At 38.7% G+C, this 7,990-nt stretch overlaps 1 long non-coding RNA gene across 1 annotated transcript in view; it reads right to left on the bottom strand.

The window, feature by feature from the left end:
• The window catches only part of LOC106149454, a 10,099-nt gene extending 5,963 nt beyond the window's left edge, over window positions 1–4,136 (bottom strand). The window contains exons 1-2 of the long non-coding RNA XR_001235650.1: window positions 4,118–4,136; window positions 2,534–2,575 (exon numbers count right to left, since the gene is read on the bottom strand). This is a non-coding gene — a long non-coding RNA (uncharacterized LOC106149454). The remainder of the gene's footprint in view (window positions 1–2,533; window positions 2,576–4,117) is intronic.
• Between the last annotated feature and the right edge of the window lie 3,854 nt (window positions 4,137–7,990).

The raw sequence follows: 7,990 nt of genomic DNA, 5'->3' as shown, positions 1-7,990 counted from the left end.
CCACTTTGAAGATATCAATATGTAATACAACCACCATTGTTAATTCCCTACCACTTTGTTTGTAACTCTGTATTGTCTGTATTGTGCTTATGATATGTTGTAAAATGTTGTATGTCTGTTAATGTTTCCCTCCTTTTATCTTTAAAATAAAAGAAAAGCTACTCGAAAAAATACAGAAATATGTAATAAATAAAATGTTAAAATATGTTGAAATAACAAAAGAAAGCAAGAAAGGAGACCAAAAAACAAAAAATGAAAAGAACTATCAGAAAACAAATGACAAAATGGTAGCCCTAATTCCCAAAACATCAATAATTACATTAAATGTAAATCAAATAAACATACAAATCAAAAGTCAATCATCTTCAACATGTACTTGAATCAAAGTGATCCAAGTCTATCTGCAAGAAACTCAATTTAAATCTAGTGATGTAAGTCAGTTAAAAGTAATAGAATAGAAGATATATGCCATGCAAAAGCTCATCACGAGAATGCTGGAGTGGTTATGTTAGTATCAGACAAAGTACCCCTCAGGCAAAAAAAAACAGATAAGTACTAAGTAGCTAAAGAGTGACATTACCTGGTGATAAAAAGAATTAATTCATCAAGATTTACAGCCCTGCATGTATATTCTTCTATCCAAAGCTTCAAATACATGAGGCAAAAACTTAAAAAACTAAAATGAAAAAATAGACGCTTACCAGTTCACTGGAGACCTGAACACTATTTTCTCAGTAATCAATATAAGTAGTAACAACATCAGCAAAGTTTTAAAACTATGTAACATGATCAACTGATAAGATACAGTTGACAATTATACAGCATTCCTTCCAGTAAAGCTGCAGTGCACATTCTTTCTAAATACACATGGAAAATGGCTAGTATAGAATGAAATTGCATATTACAATAATATATAGAATAATGTTAAATGTTAAAGTAGAATTACATCATACAAAATGTGTTCTTTGTCCATAATAGAATTAAAGCAGAAACCAGTAATAGACAGATATTAGGTAAAATCTTTAACACTGGAAAACAAAGCCAATTCAGTCTGAAATAATTCATGATTCCAAATATAAGCCTCTAAGGAAATTACAAAAGAATTTTAATTAAATGATAGTGACATACTATCAGGATTTATCAAATGTAACCAAGGCAGTGCTTAACAGAAATTTTATAGGGCTGAATACCACCAGTAAGAAAGAAAAATCCAAATTATAAACCCAGGCATCCACCCTAAATGGCTAGAAAAACAAACCCAATATAAAACCAAAGAAAGCAAAAATAAATAAATAATAAAAATAGAAATTGCTGAAACAGAAAATGATGAGAAAATAAAGGAAGCCAAAAATTGGTACTTTTGACTGAGCACCTTTGTTGAAGATTACAGTAAGTAACATAGCAACCTTTGTTAATTCCTATCATTTTGTTTTGAGGTCCTGTATCATTTTTGTTGTTTTTGTGTCGATTTGATTTTGTCTTCATTGTTGTTTTGTTAGCTTTTTTTAGTTTTAAAATAAAAAATTGATATTTTTAAAAAGTTAATAAAACATATATGTCTAGCAAGACTGACATAAAAAGAGAAAAGATACAGATTAGTAGTATTGGGAATGAAAGGAGGATTATCACTACAAAGCATGCAAAATTAAAATGGCCATAAGAGAATACAGTTGACAATTGTATGTGGATAAATTCAACAGTGTAAGATAAAATTGACTAATTCCGTGGCAACTACTTTGGAAGCTACCATAACTCACCCAAAATCATACTCAGAATCATTTTTGAAGGAAATACTCTGTCTCTAGGTGGCTGGAAAAATATATTGAAAGAAAACTTTCTAAATGGGCAAAAATATAGAATGAAAATACTTTCAGACTTTTGTCAGAGATAGAGTATTTCTTTCAAAAATGCTTGAGTGCCGGTGTCATTCGGGTCAGCTCAGCACAGAAGACTATACAACAGTGTTCACCTTCCTTGGTGTCATACAGGCTGCAAGTCATTGGGGTTTTTCTGTTTTTTCTTTGCAGCCTTTGCTCATCTCTGATCTCATTTTCAACTCTCAGGTTCTGTGCAAAATCCCCAACCAGAGAAGAAACATTTGGTACATCGGGCTGTTCATCCTTTAATAGTCTTGCTGATCTTTGCGTCTGGCACTTCCTTGCGTTTTGTAGTCTCCCGTGCAGTTTACAAAACTGTTTCAAAAGGTTTATTTTAGCCCAAGATGGTGTCAAAGAACAGTATCAAGTGTTCACATAAGTACCTGCCAGAACAGTAGTGTTTCAATGCTCCAGTGGAAATCCAAATGAAATTTAAATACTTTCTCTAGGTCTGCTTTTATATGAAATCTTGCTAATTTAATGGTACATTTTTTAATGCTAAGCTTTACTGAGCATTGCACAGACAAATTGAATATGAAACTGCTAACCTGAATGCTGCTCCAGCTGTAGAAAAAGGTACAGTGTCTGACTCATAGTTACTTTCCCATCAGGGAATAAGAGGAAACAGTTGCTCTGGGCAATTTCTACTGACTCACCGCTTCGGATTGGGAGGTGACGCATCTCTTAAGGACAGCAACCTATAAAGATAAGGTACATGTGAATGTGAGATTCTACTTGTCATGGAGAAAGAGGTAAAACATAAAGTAAAATAAAATCTTTTCCTCCCCACTCGCAGCCCCACTTCCGGCATTTGGTTGAGAATGGAATTCCCTTTAGAACGAAAGCTGATTCTTGCCTGCACGTTTGCATACCAAGAAGCAACTGTACTGGCAACAAAGTTCGAGGAATGGATTGATTCAGACAATTTCATGACTGGGAATTAAATCCAATATGATAGATTGGGTTTTATTCAAGAAATATATTTGGTAAATTTATTAAATTATTGGTCTTGTTCTGTGACTTTTAAGTCTAATAATTTACTAAAATGTGGAATTCATTAAATTCTAAGATAAACTTTGCAAGTCCCAAGACCCAAATCTTCTCCCTTCACTTTTCAAAGATTAATGTAAATACTCTTACTTCGATAAAATAGCACGTAGTGCAAATAAACTCCCACATATAGATTACCTTTTATTCTTACTTACATATATTTTTCACCAAACTTTACTTCTGTCTCGTGGGGTGAGGGCGTTATTACTTTGCAAGACAGAGAACTTCCCTTAGAACACCCAGCTTTTAAGGAGAATTTATTTAACATCTCTGCTAAATTTCTTCTCTTAATATAATATGAACCTGACATTGCTACTATTTTTTTTTTTCTTCTCCTATTCTCACATCTGGAGTGAGTGGTGAATATTCTCTGGTTCAGCTACAGAAAATTGTTCCTGGTGAACAAGGTTATCTATTAAGCATACACATACATGCACATGCCTATCCGGCGTAACTCAGCTCCGGACACCCATCTGAATACCCACACTTCCGCCAGTTTATGAAACACAATGAGAAAGACTGATGCTCTGTGTTTACAGTGACTTTTCTCATTTCTCAATAATGAAATGTTAATTGTGAAGAAATAAGAAACTAGTTTTGAATTTAGGCCATAAAATGGGACTTCCATTCCTAAAAACTGTTATGCAAACGGTTTTTCAGGATACAGATGCAGAACCTTTACAACCTAAACTGAAATGACCTAGAGAGGCTGGAGGAACAAGCTAACCCTGAAGAACAAGCACAGGACATGGAGAACCTCAGTGAGAAGCCAGGGGCCTGCCCACAGTCCCAGCCATAATAATGAAGAGAGGAAACTCCCTATTGCTCACAAGTTCCACAAGATCCAGGATAGCCACAAGAGAGTACCCTCCCTGATGCCCCGGTACACCCCCACCATCTCCTTCGCTTTACCCCAGGAGGCGTAAATTTCCCACCAGCCAATCCAGGAGACAGACTTGGACAGGCCTCCTCTCTCCTTGTAGGTTGATTTAAATATTTTTTTAAAAAGCTCTTTATTTTTGCAAAAACCAGTAACTATGAGACTTGTGCAATCATTACTTGAGACCATATACCTACACATGTTATATGTTTGGATATCATATACACATACAATGGGAATTTTTTCATACATATTATTTACATATTGGACATGCATTAGGGATTTATTAGCCGGGTATGGGGGCACACACCTGTAATCCCAGTACTTGAAAGGCTGAGGCAGGAGGATCACTATGAGTTCAAGACTAGCCTGGGCTGTATAGCAACTTCAGGGCCAACGTGAACTACATACCAAGACCCTGTGTCAAAAAACAAAACAAAAAAAAAGGATTTATTATGTAGGGGAAAAGACAACAAACAATAAAATCTAATATTTAATATGTACCCAGTGTTGTTTCAGGCTGTATGGGTAATAATCCTTTTATTCTATAAGGTAATCCTTTGAAGTAGGTGCTATGGCTATACTTACACTACAGATAAGGACAAATCAGATATAACTAATGTACTCAAGGTCACACATGTCAGTCATGGAGCGTGAATTTGAACTCAGAGACTCGTGTGAATGTGCTCTCCTACAGAGAGGAATTATGTCAGTTCCGACAGCTAGAGGACTCCTGAGCTTTTTCTTTTTCATACCGATACCAAGGAAAGGCTCACTACCTTGCACACATAGACACCAATGCCATGGCACTGGTTTTCGCAAAAATAAAGAGCTTTTTAATAGGTAAGGAAGAGGAGGTTAAGAGAGGTTATATAACCAAGTCTTACATCTAATCAGACTTCAAATCCAGGCCTAACTTCCTATGACCTCCCTTTCCCACTCACAAACACTGTAGTAGGTAAGCAAATTTATTCATGGCAGTGCATAGCACTTAACTAAAATTCTATTGCTATATAGATCTTCTCTATTTTCTGTGAATGCTCAATGGGGATGCAGCATGATTTGTTAATTAATGGTAAGTTCTTGCCACACACATAAAAGTACCTCCACCCTCAAGCAGACAGACAAGACAGTGACTGGGCACAGGACAGTACTAGGATTAACCCCGAGAGAGACAAAGTGCAGGGTGAATGTTATGGTTTGTGTCTGGATGTCCCCACAGAGCCTCGTTTGGTATGAGGAAGAGGGGACTTCTCAGAAGTAGCTAAATCTAGAGTTTGTGATTTGTTCATTGTCTAGTGCTGAGACTGGGGGTGTGACTGCTACACCTGCCCTAGGGCGGGTAGCCTGCATACAGTATAAAGGTGGAAAGGAGGCTTGTTCCTCCCTTTCACTCTTGTTGCTTTTGTCTTTTGCCACTGTGCATAGTTGCCCTCTGCCAGGTGACACCCTGTCTTGGAGCCAGCCAATTATGGCCAGAAACCTCCACAAACTGTGAGCTAAATGAACCTTTCCTCCTTTCACTTGTGGGTGTTGGGTATTTTGTCCCAGCAACCAAAAACGTAACTAAGACAGTGAATGACCATGTTTAAAGAAGTTTACTGGTTCCAGGCTTGCTCCCAATCTAGAGTAGGGTACTAACAAGAGCAGTGCAGAGTTACAGTGACCACCAAATCATCTACTGGAATTCCTTACTTTTACATTTATTTTGTTAATATATTTTTATTAGTATATGTTTGCAATGCATAATGATTATATGTATGTGGGGAATTCATACATGTACATAATACACTTAATTCCTTTTTTTTGGCTACTTTCCTTCCATCCCTCCCCACTCTCTCCAACTCTTAATCCATGTTTTCTCTTATATATCCACAAAATATCAATGAAAAGCAAAGTAAATGAGAGATAATAGGAAGTAGGGAGATCTTTTCAAATGGGAAAGAGTACAAAAGATGAGGGGGAAGGAAAAAGGATTTAAAATAAATCAAAGAAAAAATAAAAGTAGAGCTATCTAAACTTCTGAGGAAGGATTTCATGGCATTGAAGGAAGCTAATAAAAATATATATTTATTCAATTGAAACTGCAGTCACTTCCTGGGAGTTAGAGAACTATTTCAATTTATAGGACATACAGTACTAAGTTCCTAGACTAGATCAATTTCTAGACAACTGATTCCTACTGAAAAATATAGGAAACTGAGGCTCCACCCCCTGCTACATTCTCTTTCATTATTACCCATGTATGAGAGCCTGAAGAGTGGAAAAGAGAGGACCATTATATGGAGATATTAATGAAATTTTAGGCCAACGGTGTATAGTGCCTACAGTTGCCAAGCACTGTTCTCAGAACTGGTAGCATATCGTTAACAAAGCAGATGAAAAATTTCCAGAAGGATAATGCCCACAAACGATTACAAAGAGACAGATAGATAATAAATGAATAATTAACTGAGTAAAGCAAAAAGTACATTGGCGATTGGACTAGGAGTGTAGCTCAGTGGTAGGGTGCTTGCCTAGTATGTGTGAGACCCTGCATCCAATCCCCAGCACCAAAAAAAAAAAGGAGAAAAAGACTATATCAGCTGTTAACAGTGGCCATGAAGAACTCTACCTTAAGCAAAGTGACTTAGAAGAGATGAACATAATACAAATAATGTAATAAGGGAAGGTTCTGCTGAGAAAGTAATATAACAGCGGCGAAACAGACTTGGAGAACTGTAAGTACTGTACTTTGTGATTGTTCAGGTTTTCGGCACTAAGGAGAAAAGGATGGACACAGCCAGGGGCTGGTAAACATGCCCACTCGTAAAAGGCTTTTGTTGTAGCTGAGGTTTTGTAAGGGGAAACAGTACAATACAGGACACTTAATTATAAGATTATTTTATAATAGTCACCCAAACATTCATATACATAAGAAGGGCAGGAAATCTGTCCACACACTAAAGACCCCAAAAATCCAGCTGAGGGCCTGGATCCCATGACAATGTCCTTCATGAGTCCAGCTGAAGACCTAGAGCCCATAACAATGCCTCCCAGCAGTCCAGCTGGAGGCCAAGAGCCCACAACAATGTCTCATGCAGGCCTGTTTCACAGATCTATGCTGGGAAGGCCCAAAGGTCGGTGGTAAAAACGAGAAAGTTTATGCCAGCAGGGTGAAGGGTCTGTGCTAGCAGGCTGAGGGATTTGCACTGGAGCCAGGAAGCAAAGCTCAAAGTAAGAACCAGAGCTCCCCTGAAAAGTACCACAGTCATCCTCAGCGATAGTGAGGTCCTGAGCTCCTCCAGTGTTGAGAGCAGCTGGACTCCTATCAGGAAAGCCAGCATGACGAGCTTCTCCAGGAGACTGAGCAGTGCACCATCTTCCACTCTGGAGCCAGGAAGTGATGCTCAAAGTGAGGACCAGAGCTCCCCAAAGTGAACCACAGCCATTCTCCATGACAACAAGGTCCTAAGCTACCTCAATGATAAGAACAGCAGAGTTCATCAGGAAAGCCAGCATGACAAGCTCCTCCAGGAAAACCAACAGCTCGCTCCAGCTCTCAACAGCTTCTTCTTCCTCCCCACTGCTGCTTCTTGTGCTGCCGGCAGCAACCCACTCTCTGCACCTTGCTGGTTCAGTTCCTCTGGGGGTTACAAGTTGACCACCAGCTGTCAATCCACCACAGCTTTGTATCTGGGTTTAGTGTATTTAGGTTTAGCGCTGCAGGGAGTCACCAAACATCTGTGCAAAGCCAGAAGCAACGGTAATTGTGTTTCAGAAATGGCACTCTCACAGCAGTGCCTAGGCTGCATGGGATAAGCAGAAGATGAGAGAAATTTTTCTTGAAGTAGTTTGTGAGATGTGAGAAAGGTAGTCAACAGGAATACCCTCGTCCTGGGGAAAGGGGTGTCTGCCTCTTACACGTTCTCAGTCCTCTCTGTCTGTCTTTGCCTGAGCGCAAGTCCAGTCCCTTCTCACTCTAAGCAGAGCGTTCACGAGATGAGGAAAGTGGGAAATTAACCTGGAGAAGCGCTCCCTCTCCCCGCTTCCCTCTACTCAGCAAGCAAATGCCACGGGCAGAGGATGATCACATGGAAACTTGTCAGTCCCCCAGGGATAATACCAGGCCCCATGCAGGGTAGTAAGTGAGGATTATTCCTTTAAATGACATTAGAGTGCACAGCTGGCCTCCTATAAGATG

Source organism: Chinchilla lanigera, unplaced genomic scaffold (assembly GCF_000276665.1).
Source record: "Chinchilla lanigera isolate Chin_1 unplaced genomic scaffold, ChiLan1.0 scaffold00045, whole genome shotgun sequence".
In the NCBI taxonomy this organism is placed as follows: domain Eukaryota; kingdom Metazoa; phylum Chordata; class Mammalia; order Rodentia; family Chinchillidae; genus Chinchilla; species Chinchilla lanigera.
This window is presented reverse-complemented; position numbering and strand designations above follow the sequence as displayed.